This window comes from Miniopterus schreibersii (genome assembly GCF_964146895.1).
Source record: "Miniopterus schreibersii genome assembly, chromosome: 1".
Taxonomy (NCBI): Eukaryota; Metazoa; Chordata; class Mammalia; order Chiroptera; family Miniopteridae; genus Miniopterus; species Miniopterus schreibersii.
The window spans coordinates 119,683,405-119,702,013 of NC_138101.1; the positions used below are offsets into that span (position 1 = coordinate 119,683,405).

General features: G+C 40.6%; 1 protein-coding gene across 1 annotated transcript in view; it reads left to right on the forward strand.

Annotated features, from left to right (window-relative positions):
* The first annotated feature begins 4,145 nt into the window (after positions 1-4,145).
* Positions 4,146-18,609, forward strand: part of PROSER2 (proline and serine rich 2) — a 43,381-nt gene continuing 28,917 nt past the window's right edge. The window contains exon 1 of the mRNA XM_081161935.1: positions 4,146-4,285. The gene's annotated coding sequence lies outside the window, so the exon portion shown is untranslated. The remainder of the gene's footprint in view (positions 4,286-18,609) is intronic.

Here is an 18,609-nt window from a genome sequence, read left to right on the forward strand (position 1 = left end):
TGAGGAGATGGTTAGTTCCTGGTGATTTCGTGGATGTGTAATGTAAGAAATGGTACCTTTGGTCCTCAGTGGCAGTTTTAGGACAAGAAGGAAAAAAATCGCACAACATTTGATTCCTCACAGTGGATGGTAGTAGCTTCTGGTGTGATTTCCCTTTTCTTTTCCTGTTGTGATTTTCTGTAGGAGAGTTTTTAAAAACCCATTTAACAACCTAGAAATTGAAATAAATATTTTAAGCTTATCAAAGAATTGCCAATAAGGTTTTCCCCATACACCCCACCCCGCAGTGGAAATACAAATAAGACCCAGTGTCTGGGAGCCTGGTGACATCCAGGTGGCCCTGCCAGGAATCAGGGTTTGTAAAGCTGGAGGGCAGACTGGACTTCCTTTGCCCTCGTTTCCTGAGTTGCAGCACTAGGTAAAGTGCTCACTCAAAACTCAGGGAATCCTCAAGTTCAGGGTCACATCAAAGAGGAAGTTATGCCATGGGTCACAACAGAATTGTATAAAAAAATTGCCAGCTCTCAAACTTAGTAATATAGTGTCATGAAATCTTTTAACTGAAGTGGGTTCACAAGAATTCAGCATAGCAAAAAGGTAACACAAACTACATGTTATGTACTCCACTCACTGTACTCACCTTTCCTTCCAAACGTGCTACCTTCTGTGTCTGTAACAAAATGAGACTGGGTCTCACTGTGTCCTGCTCTTACCTGACGCTCACGTAAGGCTAGTTTCAGCCCATATTCAAATCTCCTGAAAGCAAAATTCACTCTAAAAGCACTCAGGAGGAATGAAGGTGTTAGTGATGAGAAGATGGAGAGAGTTAAGATAATTGCATAGGAAACTTCCTAAGGCTGTTCTTTAAAAGTCTCTGTCTCCCTCAGCAGCTACGTTATCCCATTACCCCAGAAACTGTAGGTTTTCCCCCAGGCCATTTCCAAAACACTGTCAGCTTTGCATACTTTATCTGTAAACCACAAACTAGCCAGAGGTCAGCAGAAGCAAAACAAATCATCTTCAGCCAAATTTTAACCACCAATTACTCCTCAGGCTTATCTCTGGTGGAATGTAGTCCATTTTACTATTTTCATTTACAGAATCACTCATATTCTACCTGGGGATTAACAGATTATTAGTGATTAACCAGTTTATAATCTGATTCTTGTCTGTATCCCTCCAACTCCTCCTGAACTACAGATTCCGTGTAGACAGGGAGCTTATGTATGCCATCCACAGTTGTATTTCCTAGACCTTACCCATAGTAACACCTGGCACCTAAGAGACCACAGACAGTTTCTGGATAAAGAATGAATGGGCACTATACTTCCTCTTTTCCTGTTTGGACCTCAGTCACTTGGCAGGTCCTAAAGCTTGCATGAGCAGCACTTGTTTGCCACGGACCTTTTGGAGTCTTGCTTCTTTTTCAGAACTCTTATCACTAAATTTTAGGGATAACTTATTTACCATTTTCTTCCATATTTGTTTCTTCTACATATGTTTCTCCTTCAAATACTGACCTGGAATATAGACAAGGTAGCACATCATCTGGTTGCTTTCAGGAAGTATGGCAAATTTCTTTATTGTTTTTTAAAAGTTATTCTCTAAATTCATCACCAAAAAACCTCCAGATCATAATATACTCATCTGTAGAAGGAGAATAATTATTTCCATTTTTAAAATCAAGAAATTCCACCAGCAAGTCATTCTTGAAGTGCATCAGTTTCCTCTTCCATCCATCATCTATCAAATATCTATTGTGTGTTTGATATAAACTAGATTCTCTGCTATGCACATTGGCATTTATTGTCTCATATAAAAACTAATATGTATTAGTCTATGTTCATTAATAAAAGTATTTCCAGCATTTTTTTTAGCTAAGACCAGCCCTCAGAAGACATTTAATAAAAAGCTGAGTGAAGCCCTGGCATGTGTGGCTCAGTTGGTTGAGCATCATCCTAATCACCAAAAGGTTGCTGGTTCAGCAACCAATCGATGTTTCTCTCTCTCTCCCTCTCCCTTCCTCTCTCTCCCTCAAATCAATAAAAACATTAAAAAAAAAAGTTGAGTGAGTAAAAGCAAAATTTGATAAATTTCACGGGTTTTAAAGTAGTAACAATAGCACATACAAAGACCTTCCAAGTGTTTCTTCCATCCTCCCCTCCCCCACACTATCGAAGTACTTTCATGAATAATTATCTTTAAATTCACCCTCTAAACCATTTCTTGTGGGTTGTTGTTTTGTTTTTGTTTTTTACTTCACTTCATGTCCTGTCTCTCTTTTAGTCCTTCTGTGTATGTTCAGTTAGCACAAAGGGGCCTAGACAGAGGCGCAGAGGGGACTGGATGCCAGCCTGTGCTCAGGCAGTCACCGCAGGCCCTGGCTAGGTCTGCCCCAGCCCAGAGGAAGGGCCAGCTGTTAGTAACTGCTGCAAAGATCTGGGGTGCGCCAGCAGGGGCTGGCCTCATCTCCCCTGCTGTCTCTTGGTTGAAACACCAGCCTCATTTTCTTCCCTGTTCACTCGCTGCCCCCTTTTTTGCCTTTTTCTTTTGCCCTCTTCCTTCCTAATCTCATCATCCTTCAATTTCTTCCTTCTTCTCCACCTGTAAGAAAAGATATTGTATATAATTAAAATTTTACACAAAAAATGTAGAAATTAAAATTTTAAATTAAAAAAGAACTAAGCCGAAATATGTTTATACAGTAAAAGCTTAACCAAGCAAAAAGTACAAAAATTTAAAAAAAAATTCTGGGAAGCACTTATCAAAGTGTCTTTTTTCTTTATCTGAGTTCCTGAAAGACAGGGCTGCCTATGTTACCTCTCATCCAGGGCGTTTAACATTATTTAACCTTTACTTAGCCAATGCATGATAAATGCATTGGTATTTAACTCAATAGGGAACAAAACTTAAAGGGGGGGGGGGAGAACATAAACAGAAAGCTTAGGCCATTATTCATCAAGGATTGTGGACAGAATTGATTCTCTCCTGGATATGGTCCAGAAAGAGGGGGATAATAATACTTGCTTAATTAACTAGCACATTGGGTAGATTAAAGTGCTTTGCCAACATTAATTAAAGATGCAGGGAGTTAGACGAGGCCAATGTGTTATTAGAGAAAAAGTTTTCTTCCCTTTAATCAGGTATCTCTTTCTGGGGAGGGCACAGAAATGATGTAAGGACTCAGGAATTGGGGCTCAGCCCTGAGAGCTGCCAGTGACTCAGCCATTCTGTGCAACCAGCCACTTCCTTCCTGAGTTCTCTGTGAAACAGGGATAAACACAAAGAGCATTTGGGAATACAGGTGATTATAACATCTGCCATTTGGGTGTATAACAAATCCTACAATTAATAAAACCTAGCTCTTGCTTTCTCCCTCCCTAGAGAGTTGTGCCACCCCATGGAAACGCCGGTAACATTAACTCCCACCGCCTTACAAAGCCTTCCACAACCGGCTATTACCTCAGTCGATATTTCCAGTGATAGAGTCAAGGAGAAAATAGCACCAAGCAATGGGGTCAAAAAAACCTTGGACGAGTTTTTTCACTTCTCTGAGGCTGTTTTCCTCAGATTCCTCCTCTGTAAAGTGAGGAGAAGAAATCAGGGGTTTGTTCTGAGGATTAAATGAAATAATGTGAGTATGTTAAGTGCCTTGTCCGAAGGTAATAAGTATTCGATACATAATGGTTATTATCGTTCAGCAACCAAAAAAATAATATCTCAAAGCTGACGGGGCTGGGGGGGGGGATGTCCCATTTCTTCAAAACTTCAGGCTCAAGCCCCTGTTGCTTTTCTCCGTCTATGTAACTCGGAGATGACGGGTGGGGGTTCCCTCAGGCGGTCTCCAACTCAAACCTCACTCGGAGACAGAGGACCCTGCGAGAGGCGGCCGCGGGCAGCTCCTGCGAGGGGCCTGTCCCTTTAAACAGCCCGGGCGCAGGCTCCGCGTCCGCCCTTCGGGACCCCGGCTGGTGGGCGCCCGCAGGGCTGCGCGGCGCGCGGGAGCGAGCGAGCGCTGGAGGCTGGGGGACGGCGCGGAGGGGCGCGCGCGGCCGGGCGGTGCGCTGCGCGCGAGCGCGGGGCGGGGGAGCTGGCGAGTGCGCGCACGGCAGCGTGGGAGCGCGCGCACCCCAGGGAAGCGCGCGGCGGGGGTGCGAGCGCGCGGGCGGGCGGTCCGGGGCTGTTGGCGAGACGCGCGCGAGCCGACCGGCTGTCCCGCGTCGCCAGGGCTCCCGGCGGCCGTCTGGGTGGACGCGGCGGCCCCCGAGGACAGGGCTCCTGCCAGGTGAGCGGGCACCTTTCTATCGCCGGCAGGGTTACAGCGGCGGGGTTACGTCCTGGCAGCCGGTCGCCTCCGTTGGCACGTCGGTGAGCCGGGCGGCATTTGGAGTGTGACCAGGGAGGTTCAGTCGGGTGGGTTTCAGCTAGAGAAGGGTGACCCCCTTGTCTTGTGACTCGCTGCCTGCGCTTCTCACTCTTCCCGGCGGTGCCGTCCTGCGTGGATCTCTTCTTGCGCGCTCTTCCTCTCCTCCACACCGCTTGTCCCGTGTCTTGGAAGTTGGGGAAGACTGGCTCAATCCGAGGACCGTGGTCAACCCGGTGGCCTCGCTCAAGGGAAGCCTGGTCCCTCTTTGGGGATTTCAGGGGTTCGGGTGCTCTCTGGTCGTGGGCGGTGTGGAGGACGCGGCGTTTTCCTGCTCGGAGGTTGTCCTGTTGCGGGGCGGTGATGGTGGTGCGTGATACGTGTTTCGCTTTGGGCGCAGAGCGGTCCCGGGGTCCCTAACACCCCTCCTCTGCCCCAGCCGCCCTTCCTGGCGCCCTGTGAGGGCGTCGTCGCCCACTTGCCGCCGTGGCCGTCGAACTCCCCTGGGCGCTTTGTCCCTTATCAGGAGAGGAGGGTGGGAGCCTAGTTGGCAGGAGGTGGCTAAAGCCACCTGCTAAACTTAGGTCCACTCAAAATGGACAGATTTTCGTCCCCACCCTGCTCCACAACCCCTGACCCCCAACAGGTAAGTGAATCACGCAGGCACGTGTAGGATCTGCCAATGAGCTGGGGCGGGAGGGATTAAAGAGAGAAGAAAATGTGGTCCGTTTGATGCAATGTAACAAAAGGCAATAAAATAAACTCCAGTATTTCTCCAAGGCTCTGAAACTCTCCCAGTATTGTTTCACGGGGTCTAAATTTAAGCATCTAGCCTTTTTTTTTCTTCTTCTTCTTCTTTTCAACCGCAGGAACTAACCTCAGAAAACTTTTAACTCTTTGCTAGAGTTAAAAAGAGTTGGTGCAGAGCAAAAAACTTAAAACGAGTTAAGGAAAATGACGTGTGTGTGTGTGTGTGTGTGTGTGTCCCCTAAACAGAGTGAAACGTTCAGGTCTATTTCTGGAGACGGTAAGAAGAAGGCTCCTTCTAGCTACAACTCTCATGGAGAACTTAAAAAAAAGAAAAGGCTAGATGCTTTTAACCTGTATTTCTGAAAAATATAGAAATACTAAACTAGGTATAAATGTAAACTTGAGGAAAATGCTCTTAGGAGAAACCTTTATTAAAGATACTCTTCTCCTTTATTTTTTTTTAAGCTCTACATAGTGCTCTAGCATACACTACAACGTTTGCCCTCAAAGTTCCATGTCTGAATGTTAAATTGTTTTTCTAGGTGGAGGAGGTATTTTCCTTCATGAGGTCAATGTGGAAATACAAACAAATGCCCTATTTACTTGGGATTGGGTGGGAAGGGTGGAAGTTGTCTAAAATCTCTCTTGCCAAACTTGACAACGTATGTATGGAATCTTGTGTATTTTCTTGCCCAGGCCAGTAATAGCCATTTTATAGTTCTTGGTAATACCACTTTAAATGAGCTTTCCTCTGAAAATTTTGGATGCTGATCATTTAAAAGTAACACATTTTTCTCCCTAACTAGAGATCAGAAAGCCAAAGTGAGAATGCTAGTTTAGAGAAGGCTGGAAAGAGGGGAGATGCTTTTAAGAAAATTTCAGTGTGTTTGACTTCATGATGGCCTCTTTGTGGCAGGGGGGATTTGCCTGTTTGGGTGCAGTCCCTGCTGTTCATTAACTCATTCAGTCACATTTGTAGACTGTTTGAGCACCTATAGTGTGTTTAGCACTGAGCTAGTCATTGAGCATACAAACATATCTAGATAACAGCCATATGGCCCAAACTGATTAAAACCAGATCAAGTAAGCATTCCTCAGGAGCTGAAGATACACCTGGCCCTGGTTCCAAAGTTCTCAGACACCTAAGGAGCCTATAGTTGTCACCCTGTGACACCCTGTGTTGATTCTAAAGATCATCTCAAATAACTACAAGAGGTGGAGTGGAAGCCTTGAAGCCTGAAGGGAGAGAGGTGAAAGGCTTGAGTGGAGCAGAGAACAGGAGATCCTCTGGAACAAAAAGTTCAAGTGCATCTTATCTGCATGGTTGTGGGACAGCTGCCAGTGGCACGGAGGCCATTTGGAGGTAGGTGCCAGGGAATCCTAGGAGCATCCCAGAACTTGAGCTCTTTCCTTTGCTGGTGAATGAAGGGCAGCATTTCATTTCAGTTTCCATGCTCTTGTGATGGTGGAGGTGGCTTCCTAGCTGTGCTCTAAGGAGGATGGGCTCTGTAACTCTCCCTCTGATATCCTGCAGCATTCCCTTCTTAGATCTTTGAGGGAGTCCAGGGGCCCTTGTAGAAAAGCCTCTGTTCACACTAACACAGTGAGGTCAAATGTAGTGGAGTCACTGATAACAGCTTCTGTAGAGAACTATAGTGAAGCTGCACCTCTCAATAATGCCCTGTCCTTCCTCAGGACTCGCAGCATTAATCTTGAAACCTATTTTAAGAAAGTAGGTGCTGGGTTTATAGTCCATGCAGTCAGGTAAAGGAATATGTCGGGCAGAACACTCTGCCTTGCCTTATTGGAGCGGGATGTGATAGCTCTTTATGAACGTGTATCTTCAGACTGAATATTTCAAAGACTCTAGCACCATAAAGCCTTTATTTTTTCTCTCTCTCTTTTTTTTATTGTAGTAAAATACATATAATATTAAATTTATCATGTTAGAATGTATAAATCAGTGGCATTAAGTACATTCACATTATATATGTTTATTTCTTTTCTGTAGAGGTCTACAGATATTCTTTAAATGAACTTTATTAATTGCATTATTCCTCACTAACTTTGTGTCTTAACTTGTCAGTAACTGAGCTATATTGAAAGATCCCACTATAATGGGAGATTTGACAATATCTGGTACTCTGAGATTACCAGTGCATACAACTATATTTTAATATCTAACAATATGCATTTGTAAGTTTATATTGTTAGATATACAAAGTCTAATAGGAAACGAACTTTTGTTATTACATAGTTACTTTTATCACTACTGAGGATTTTTGCCTCACGTAATATAGCCAGAAGTGATCTTTTCAATGCTGCTGTTAATATTTGTTTAATGTATCTTTTCCCACCCTTTTAATTTTTTTTTAAATATCTTTACTGAGGTATAATTAACATTCAATAAACAACACATACTTAAAGTGTAATAAAAAGTATATTCACAGTGTTGTGCAGCCATCACTGCTATCTAGTTCCAGAACTGTTTCATCGCCCCTAAAGGAAAACCAGTATCTATTAAGGGGTCATTCCCTCATTTCCCCCCTACTCCAGCCCCTACTCCAGCCCCTGGCAACCACTAATCAGCTTTCTGTCTTCATGAATTTGTTTGTTCTGGATATTTCACATAAATGGAATCATACAATATGTGGCCTTTTGTGTCTGGTTTGTTGCATTTAACAATACTTTCAAGATTCATCCTTATCGTAGCATGTATCAGTACCTCATTTTTTATGACTGAATGATATCCCATTGATGGGTGTACCACAATCTGTTTTTCCATTCATCAGTTCATAGACATTTGGGTTGTTTCCTCTTTTGGCTATTGTGAATAATTCTGCTATGACCATTTGTTTGAACACTTGTTTTCAGTTCTTTTGGGTCTATAACTAAGAGCGAATTCCTCAATAATATAGTAATTTGATGTTTAACCTATTAAGGAATCACCAAACTGTTTTCCATGGTGGCTGCACCATTTTACATTCCCACCAGCAATGTAGGCAGAGTCCAGTTTCTCCACGTCTTTGCCAACACTTGTGACTTTTCAAAGGGTGTTGTGTGTGTGTTTTTTAATTGCCATCCTGGTGGACATACAGTGGTATCTCATTTTGGTTTTAATTTGCATTTCCCTGATGACCAGTAATGTTGAGCATCTTTTCATGTGCTTGTCAGCCACTTACAGATCTTCTTTGGAGAAATATCTGTTCAGCCACTTTATTCTCTTTTGTATTAGCTTAAGTTATTTTTATAGGGCTCGGTTTGTATATTATCTTCCTTCTCAAATATTCACTCTGTTGTTTTGCTTTTTTTTCCCTATTTTCCCTTTCAGGCTTCTGTGTTCCTTCTAGGAGACTAGTCATCTGATTAGTACTTTGAAATATTTAATATTCTGCTTATTTTAGTTGTTGATCCAAAGGCCTGGAGTGTTCATCTATTCATTCAGTGATATTTGAAGACTGTTAGGACACAAAATTAGTTCTCCTATGCTTCTATGTGCATTTTTTATTGTGTTGTTTTTAAATGTCTTTATTGATTTCAGAGAGAGGAAGGGAGAAGGAGAGAGAGAGATAGAAACACCAATGATGAGAGAGTCATTGACCGGCTGCCTACTGCGAGCCCACAACCTGGGCATGTGCCCCAACTGGGAATCGAACCTCGATCTCCTGGATCATAGGTCAGTACTCAACTGCTGAGCCACACCAGCTAGACCTATGCTTCTGTTTTTTATGTTTGCAGCTTATAATTTATCTTTTTAAAGTAACAGGTCAGTAGGGCCTTGCTTTGGGAAAAAGAGCAGTACTAAACCGTAAGTGAGGGGATCCACCTCAGGTGTCATCACCAAATAGCTTTGTGATCCTAAGGAACTTTCTGGAACTTGGTTTCTCCGTCAGTAAAATTTGGGGCAGGACTAAGTGGTGTCTTAGCCCCTCTCAGACCTTGAAACTGGAGATTATGAATTAATGATTCACCACAGCTTTCCTTTACAAATCTAATTCAGTGAGTGTATTTGAAATAGTTTATTTTGCACAACCTACTTAAAGGAATTATCTTGTGTGGAAAAAAATGCCTGTGCTCTTTTATACTAGACTAAACTGGTAAGTTTGGTTGATTTCTGCCTTCCAAAATGGTGCATATGATATTTTCTGTAAAGATTCAGAAGATTTGAAGAGCTTTCATGAACATTTAAGTTCCTACCATACGAGGCACGACTGAGAATATAGAAATGAATAAGGCGTGTTCCGTGACCCTGAGAAACTATGATCCAGTAAAGGAGAGAAAATAGATGTCAAATGTGAGTTGATAGCAGAGGCCTGCAAATCTTTTGGGAGCAGAGGACAGAGATACTTTCTTTCGTGGGTGTCGGAACATCTGCTGGAGAATGTAACATTGGAGCTGGGCGGGCCACAAGGGGAGGATAGTGGAAAATTAGAAGGGCAGGATTGTGGCCTTGATGATCAGGAGGAGTTCAGCCTTGACTTTGGGGCCTTACCACTGTAGGTGTATGTGCAGGGTTGTGATGGCAGATCCGTGTTCTGGCTTTACTGTGCAGTAGACATTTGTATACTGAAGGAACGACTTGAAGTTGAGCAGGATGTTCAGGGTTGAGGAAGGAGGATGGAAAGATGAAGACAGAGATACGATGGCGCAAACAAGGGAAGGGCACCAAAAACGCCAAATGTCAAGTAGAAGTTTTGGTACAAAAAAGTTTTAGAAAGCCTTATTCTAGAGTGGCGAGCTAAGGACCTAGATCCAGCTCTTTCTGACTTGCCAAATCAACTTGCAGGCTTTGGACCTCACTTTCCTTATATGCTAACTTGTCCTGCACACACGCTAGATAACCAGTGAATGTGCTGACTGAGCATCCTGCTAATGCAGGCAGCTTCACTTTATAAATCATATGTATTTAAAATGTATGTGAGGAAAATGTGTTGTATATTAGACATTTTTTTTCTGTTGATCCCTATTGTGATTTTAGAGGTATCTTCTGAGGAAAAACATTTTAGCATCAATATGTAATAAAACCATACTTAAACCAAAATTTCATTTCAAGAAATACTTCACTCTTTTACATTATTAATTATCAGTTCAATTCCAAAAACATTACGTTAACCATATAAAATTACTGATATTCGACTATTTTTGAACTATACTAATGAAAACTTCATGTGATTCAATCTAATAATTGCAGGCCCTTAAGCTTTTGTATTGTGAAGGAAACCAACAAAACGGAAAGGCAACTTACTAAATGGGAGAAGATACTAGCAAATGATACATCTGATAAAAGATTAATATCCAAAGTATATAAAGAACTCCTACATCTCAACATCAAAAAACCAAGCAATCTGATTAAAAAATGGGCAGAGGGCCTGAATAGACACTTTTCCAAAGAAGACATACCGGCGCATATAAAGATGCTCAACATCACTAATCACCAGGGAAATACAAATCAAAACCACAATGAGATATCACCTCATAGCTGTCAGAATGGCTATTATCAAAAAGTCAACAAAGAACAAGTATTGGCGAGGATACGGAGAAAAGGAAACCCTTGGACACTGTTGGTGGGATTGTAAATTGGTGCAGCCACTGTGGAAAAACAGCGGCAGTTCCTCAAAATATTAAAAATAGAACTACTTATACCCAGCAGTTCCACTTCTGGGTATTTATCCAAAGAAATCCATAACACTAATTTGAAAAATATATGCATCCCTATATTCACTGCAGCGTTGTTTACAATAGCCAAGGTATGGAAGCAACTGTAAGAGTCCCTTGATAGATTAATGAATAAAGAAGATGTAGTTCATATATACAATGGAATATTACTCAACCATTAAGTAGAATGAAATTTTTCAATTTGTGACAACATGAATGGACCAAAAGGGTATTATGCTAAGGTGAAATAAGACTTAAAAAGACAAATACCATATAATTTTATTTTTATGTGAAACAAACAAGAAGAAACAAACTCCTAGATACAGAGAAAAAACTGATGGTTGCCAGATTTGGCGGGGGGTGGGGATCAGAATGGGCAAAAGGGGTGAAGGGGATTAAGTACAAACTGCAAGTTATAAAGTTAGTCATGGGGATGTAAACTATAGCATAGGGAATATAGTCAATAATATAATTATGTATGGTGTCTGATGGGTACTAGATTTATTGTGGTGATCACTTTTGTAAGATATATAAATCTCTAATCACTGTGTTGTATATCTAAAGCTAATCTAATATGGTATGCCAACTATAATTTAACATGATTTTTAAAAATAGTCAACTTGAAAATTCACATAAAAATACAGTGTTTTTAAATATAGTATTTCTCAGCTAATTCTCATTTCATCAGGATGTTAGTTTTGTTTTGGTTTTCCAAGGTGGTGAGGTTTACCAGGAGGCCTTTGTCATGACTTAAGTAATTATCAGATTCTACTGTTGAGCTGCTTAAAGGTGCTCTGTTTTCTCCCAGAGAGGTTAACAGGCAGTCCTTGAATTTTTTTATGTTAGTATCATCTTAACTGTTAGTTGGAGTCATCCAGTTTTTCAACAAACATTTGGTTGTACCCATTTCTTGAAAAAGTGCTGAAAATCTCTTATCTCTTCCTCTGTATTAAAACTGGGATATGAGTTTGTACCCAAAGGCCTGGATTTGAAATGAGTGATTTGAGCAGTTTGTTACTAGAAGAGTCTGGGGAGAAGGGAGCCTCTGCATACACATCCACAGGTTAATTATTCTTATTCCCTTTCCCAGAACAGGGCTAGCAAAGACATTTTGGAGGATAGGGTTAATGTTTGATGCAGTGGATTGACCCAGCATAAGGTCTTGTGTGATCTGTGCATTCCCCTGGCTTGGATTTAAATCTGTTCAATTTGAGATAAGATACGTAAGTCAGATAGGTGCTTCCAGTTTAACCAGGGGTTATAAATTCCAGTGCTAACTGAACATGCTCTAAGTCAGCTCTGTTTTTATTATGAAGATGAATGAAAAATTTAGCTAAGAATTTGGAGCTTCTTAGAAAAAACAACATTATGAAACAATAAGGTATAATTATTACTTCCAAGTAAGAAGTACTGCATTTTATCTCACCAGAGTAGCACTCAATGGGTGTTCTGAATAAATAGAGAAAGCACTTAAACTTGTTTAACAAAAGAAGAACTGAAACTGGGATTTTCTTCTTTTTTTTTAATTTGCTAAAGAATCCAGAAATACAATTGGCATATAGAATGTCAATTTTTTTTTAAATGAGCTAAGAATAAAATTTTGAAGATCTATCTTTGCAAACACTTGCAAGGTTTTCCCCTTGATAGTATTTGTCTGTGTGCTTGCTCCTGGGTCATAATGTTTTGTCACCATGAACTAATCTGAAATCTAGCCAGGTTGTTTTCAAGTACCGTTTTACTTTAGGAAAATCTAATTTCCATATCTTCTGTTCAATGATAGATAGCAAACGTAGTAGCAGACTTCTTCCCTCAGGGCCTGTGGACCAGCCTGCCTAGGCAAGGCCTCTATCCTGAACTTGTTTGCTTGTGTAGGTGAATCAGTACTTTCATGTGGTGTATAGCCCTGAGGAAAATACTGCCTCCTATTAATAGTTGAAACTATTCACAATTGAGACAGTCTGAAATCAACCTTGTTTTTCTACATTGTTCAGAAAGAGCTCTAAAAAAAAAAAAAAAAAAAAAAAAAAACCTAAATGAAAGCATGGTAATTGCTCTGGAGAAGTAAAATTACTAGCCTTTAAAATGTTTAATTGTATTTAATACCCTTGAGTGCCAATTAGAGCTTAAGGTCCTAAATTCTTACTGAAGACATTTCAGAAGAGAAAAAAAAACAATCAGAGAAAAGGCAGCATGAAACATGCTAAACCACAGAGCACATCAACATTTGAAAACTCCAGAATACAACTAACTTTGTACTCCCAGCCCTCCCAGCACCAACCAGCCTCAAGCTGAGGTGGATCTCCCTTTGATTTGCAGTGCAGGAAGACAGTCCTACTTTGCTAGTTTGCCAAGTGAATATTTTTGGAAGCAGTCTTTTCTTTCCAAGGTTCTTGTTTTCTTAACATTGAGAAAGAGCCCAAACTAAAGAAAAGATACTACATGTTTATTTTACTCCAGCCTGTTTGTATGGAGATCCATTTTTGAAGTTAATTTTAGTCATGGGTTGCATCTGCAGATGTACATGTACATGGATTCATATTGATATTTATTACATGTTAACATTTGGAAGCATTACTGGTTTAGTGGGTCTGGTGTATTTATTGATGCCAATTTTTCACATATTATTTGTGAAGCTAAGTGAAGCATCCCCTCTATGGCTGTATTTAAAGTTGCCCCCTTTCTGCTTCCCACTTGCCCTTGAGTAAAGGCTATAGGTCGAATGAGAGTAATTTCTCCTAAATTTGAAGGATTTGGCCTCTATGTGCAGTAGAGGGGTGTGCAGGAGGATGGTCACCACAATATGAACATGTTTGAAACACTCCTTAGTGTATAAGCTTTTCTTTTAGATCAAAGGTCTGTTTTAAGTACTGTAATTTTTTTCAAAAAATAAGATGGTTTTAGAATTTTAAAATACAGCCCGGCCGGGCGTGGCTCAGCAGTTGAGCATTGACCTAGGATCCAGGCAATCAGGGTTCAATTCCCGGTCAGGGCACATGCTTGGGTTGTGGGCTCGATCTCCAGTCAGGGGCATGCAGGAGGCAGCCGATCAATGACTCATCATTGATGTTTCTATCTCTATCTCTCCCTCTCTTTTCCTCTCTCTCTGAAATCAATAAAGATATATTTAAAAAAAAATTTTTTTTAAATACAAATTTTTTTTAAGTGATGGATATTAAGTCTATATTTTGCGACAAATATTTTGTGGCTACATTAAAAGAGAGAGAGAACTTTGCCTACAAGGAGCTTATAGTCTAATTGAGGAAAAAAGAATTAGTTACATAAAAAACCTGATGTGATCAATTGTATCTGCATGACAGAGTGGCATTACATAGTTAACAGATGGTGGATTATAAACAGTAAGGATGGAGGGTGGAAGGTGCAGAGGTCAGTGAAGAGTAGCACTGTGAAGGAAGGTTTGGCAGGGTCTGGTGGAGTTTATGAACCAGTCTTTGAAGACTGAGAGGAGAGGGACAGGGGAGGCAATCAAAATGTGGCTCACAGCTGAGCAGAACATTTAGGGTTTATATTGTGGAAAACCCTAAATGTTTATAAATAAAGGGTTTATATTGCAGAAAAGAAGGTTGAAGAGATAAGGTTAGGGCAGATTCTAAAGAGACACTTAAAGCCCTCTGTTCTTACAGATAGGTTCCCTGGCAGCATAGATTAGGAAAATGAAAAGTGCCAGCTCTGACAGGCCTGTGGTACCAAAAATAATCCAGGATTTTAAAAAGATGATTTAAGTACTACTTGAAATTCACTGGTGAATGTTGGACTGAGTATTTGTTTTATTTTTAGCAAAGTTTTGGACAGTAGAAAATAGGAGAAAATGAACTATAGGACCAACAATTACTTGTATCTCTCTATTAGGTCAGCTAGTAGAGTACACACAGCTGTATGCGCATCTTCGGAACAGTGAGGGATGGGAGGTTACAGAGACAGTACTTAATGTGTAAAACTGGAGCTACAACTGAGTGGTGCTCAGAATTATCAGATGTACTGTGGTAACTAAAGTCATTTTTATGGAGCTTGTCTGTAAATTGTTTTTAGGGGAGAAATTAAATGGTTAATTTAGTCGAGGATGTTTTAAAGCCCTAATCAAAGGTGAATAATATAAAAGAAAGAATTTCAGTACTCAGTTTCCTTTTAACTTATGAATTGGGTTAATAAAACAATATAAAAGAGTCTTAGCATTCATAGCTTCATCACCTAGTTAACTTCTTGTTATAAAACTCATTTTTGTTAACACATGTTATAGGAATTAACACAGAACCAGGTAGAAACTATAAAAGTAGGACTCCCATCTTCTTTGTTCAAGTAAATCAGAGCAAAGTGCCTATCACATCAATACATGTTGAAATGAACAAATGTTGTCGAGAGCTACTAACATTAAGGCCAACAATGGCTATTTTGTTTTCACTGACTGTTTCATCAAAGAGTGTGTACATTCCACTAAAGATGGTCATCCTCTTTATTTTCACCCACTGCTTAACCATATGAAAAAGCCCATTTATGACTCAGAAACAGTTCCCACTATAAAACTTCATTTTTAATGTTCTTGAAGGTCAAGAAAAACCTATTTTTTTTTTTTTTTATAATGGCTTGGTTGTTAAATCATCAGAGGATTTCTCACAGTATAGAGTTAAAGATAATTTCTGTCCTAAGGTGGTTTTTCTAGATTTGGGAACAAATCTTCATAAAATTCCTGTGAATGGAAGTAGGAGAGAATGAGATGATCAAAGAGCAAGGCTTAGGTGGAGCATTGATCCTGCCCTCGTGCAGAGCCTGACGTGGGAAGGAGAGGGGGGAGATTTTTAAGAAGCTCATTTCTGTGCCTTTCCTCGCTAAGCTGTGCGCCTGCTGCCGGTACCTGAGCACTGTCATAAACAGTGGATTACTAGATAGGGATGAGAGTCTATAAACCTGTATCATGGGGCCATGGGGTTCAGAATCCTAGGACCCCCACCTGGATCTTCTCCTTTGTGAAAAGTTTAGCTTGGCAATGAGTTGGAGCAGTTCTCTTTTAAACTGTATTACAGACATGATAAGCAAAATTAGTTCCACATCACTTGGCTGAGGTAGATAAGTTTCCTATTTATGTTCAAAACTAGCATAGACAGTAATCACCCCTGTGATTTTGTTTAGCCTCCTGTTGGCAATCTAAGGATATGATTTCCTTCCCTCCACCTACTAGGTACCAAGCCTAATAGTTGAATGTGAGGAAACCTAATATAGTTATAGTTCCAGCCTAGATTCTTTTGTAAATTGGATCAGGTCAACCTTTCCCTGGTAAATTTTCAGCTCACTTGTGATCCAAGAAAAGTTCATCTTCAGAGTTTCTTTCTCCTTCCTATTAAAACCATGCCATCGTCAGCACTTCCCTCCGAAATTACCCCTAGTTTCCAGATTGTCTTCTCTTCTTCTTCATTAAATCAGAACTCATCTGTTCTGTATCATCATCTTAGATACTGGGCCTTTCGAAGGTTCCCGAGTGATAAAATGATCTGATAAGTCATTATTCTTCAAACCCAAATCATCCTTTTCCGGTTTTCCAGCAGTAGGAGCCGGTTGCATGACAAGCAAGAGGCCTTCAGTGAATGACAGTGATACTACATATAGTACAATCAAGTGGTGCCCCCCACTCACCTACTCATCCCTGCCATTGGCATATGTTCCTGGATGTAAAATACAGTGTTGTGTCTGGTTTCAATTTATATAAATGGAGTTGTGCTAAGAATACTATTGTAACTTTTCATTCAACACATTTTAAGATGTATGCATGCCATTGTCCATTTGATTGCTCCAGACTAATGCACGGTATTCCACAGTAAAAGCATTTCCCAGGTTTCTACTTGTTCTTAGAGTTCATAGTGGGTTATGAACCTAGATTGCTACCAGCACTACTATACTGCAAGCAACACTATGATAAGCATCCTCGCACGTGTTCCTCGCCTTTCCTGAGAGAGATTTCCTCTGGAGTATACTGAGCAGTGGGATTTTGGGCTCACAGAACATACGTAATTTCACTAAATAGTGCCAGATTAGTCTACAGAATGGTTGTATTAGTTTAACACTCCCAAAAATAGTACATGTGGGTTCCAGTTTCCCCACATCCTTGCTGATATTTGTTGTTTTTAATTGCCTAATTTTTGCCAATACAGTAGGTGTAAGTAATGTCTTATGTTAGTTTTAACTTGGACTTCTTTTGTTTACTAATAAGGCTGCACCTCTCTCATACACTTCTTAGTCACTTGGGTTTCCTCTCTTGTAAACTTTCTAATCATAGTCCTTGTTCTTTTTTTTTTTTTCCCCTGATGGATGAGTTTCCTGTCTTTCATGTTGATTTTAAAGAGTTTTTTTTCATATATTTCCTAGCCTTTTCCTAGCCATAGTAAACACCTTCTACCAACCTGCCACTTTTCTGTTAACATTGTCTGTGGCTTCCTTAATTTTTATATAGGTAGATTCATTGAAATTTTCACCTTATGATTTTTTTGTTGTTAATCCTTTTTTCCATTGATTTTTTTAGAAAGAGTGGAAGGGAGGGGGAGAGACAGAGAGAGAGAGAAACATCGATGTGAGAGAGACACATGGATTGGTTGCCTGCCACACATGCCCCAATCGGGGCCTCGGGATCAAGCCTACAACTGAGGTACATGCCCTTGACCAGAATCAAACCATGACCCTTCAGTCCGTGTGCTGAATCTCTAACCGCTGAGGCAAACCTGCTAGTGCATGATTTGTATTTTTGAGTTCTAACAAATAGAAAAATCAATGGAGCAGAACAGGAAATTTCAGAAATAGAATCTAAGACATATAAATATTTAGTATAAAATAACATACAGTATTTCAAGACAGTGAAAAGATTAATTTTTCAATACTTGTCATTTGAGTAATTAGGAACCCTTTTTGGCTTAGGGATGGGGAAGTAGGTCTCTGCACTGAGATAAATTCAAGTTGGATCAGATATTTAAATATGAAAAGTGAAACCACAAAAATGCTCTATCCACAATGGACCTCCCATGGAATTCTATATTTTCAGTTCCTGGGAACTAGGCCTAGGGAACCTGCCTTTGTTTATTCCTTTTATCTGTTTGGAGTGCCCATCGGTTTGTTTAATTAGCAGTCTCCTTAAACCTAACACATCTCGTAAGGCTTAGCCTAGTTGTCACCTTTCTGTGAAGTCTCTGAACCCTCTCAGGAAGTATTGCACACCTTCCTCTGTGCTCCCATTGTCCCTGTGATGGCACTGCATACAGTTTACCCATTCATCTTCCATTAGAGTTGGAGCCATGGGGCAGAATTACTTACCTAGAATCTACTCATTGTGAAGCAGGAAAACAATAAACATTAAAAGAATATGGTTAGTCTAGAAAGGAAGCTAGAGCTCAAGTTGAAGCAAGTACTGATTGGTTGCGTGAAACTGATTCTGAAGCCTATGGGGAGTGGGTGAAAGTTGATTGCTTTTAGGAGAGTGGTGACATCAAAGTGGTATTTCAAGATTAATCTAGCAGAGAAGAATAAAGGAAAAGTACAGAGAAGAGTGAAAACATGAGAACAACTAGATGGCTATCACCGTAATGTAGGCATGTGGTAAAACAGAACTGGACTGGTGGGACTAGAGAAGAAGTGGATACAACTGGCATTGCACAGGAAGAAGCAACAGGGCTTGGTAGCTGGTTGATTGTGAATGGCGGGGAAGAGGGAGGAGCCCAAGATGGCTTTGTGTGTGACGAAGCTGACAGCCACTGTGCCTGTGGACAGGTCTTAGACTGGCATAATTCATCCTTGGGGTTTGGTGAAACCAGAATTTTCAGGTGAATAATGGAAAGACTTAGTTACTT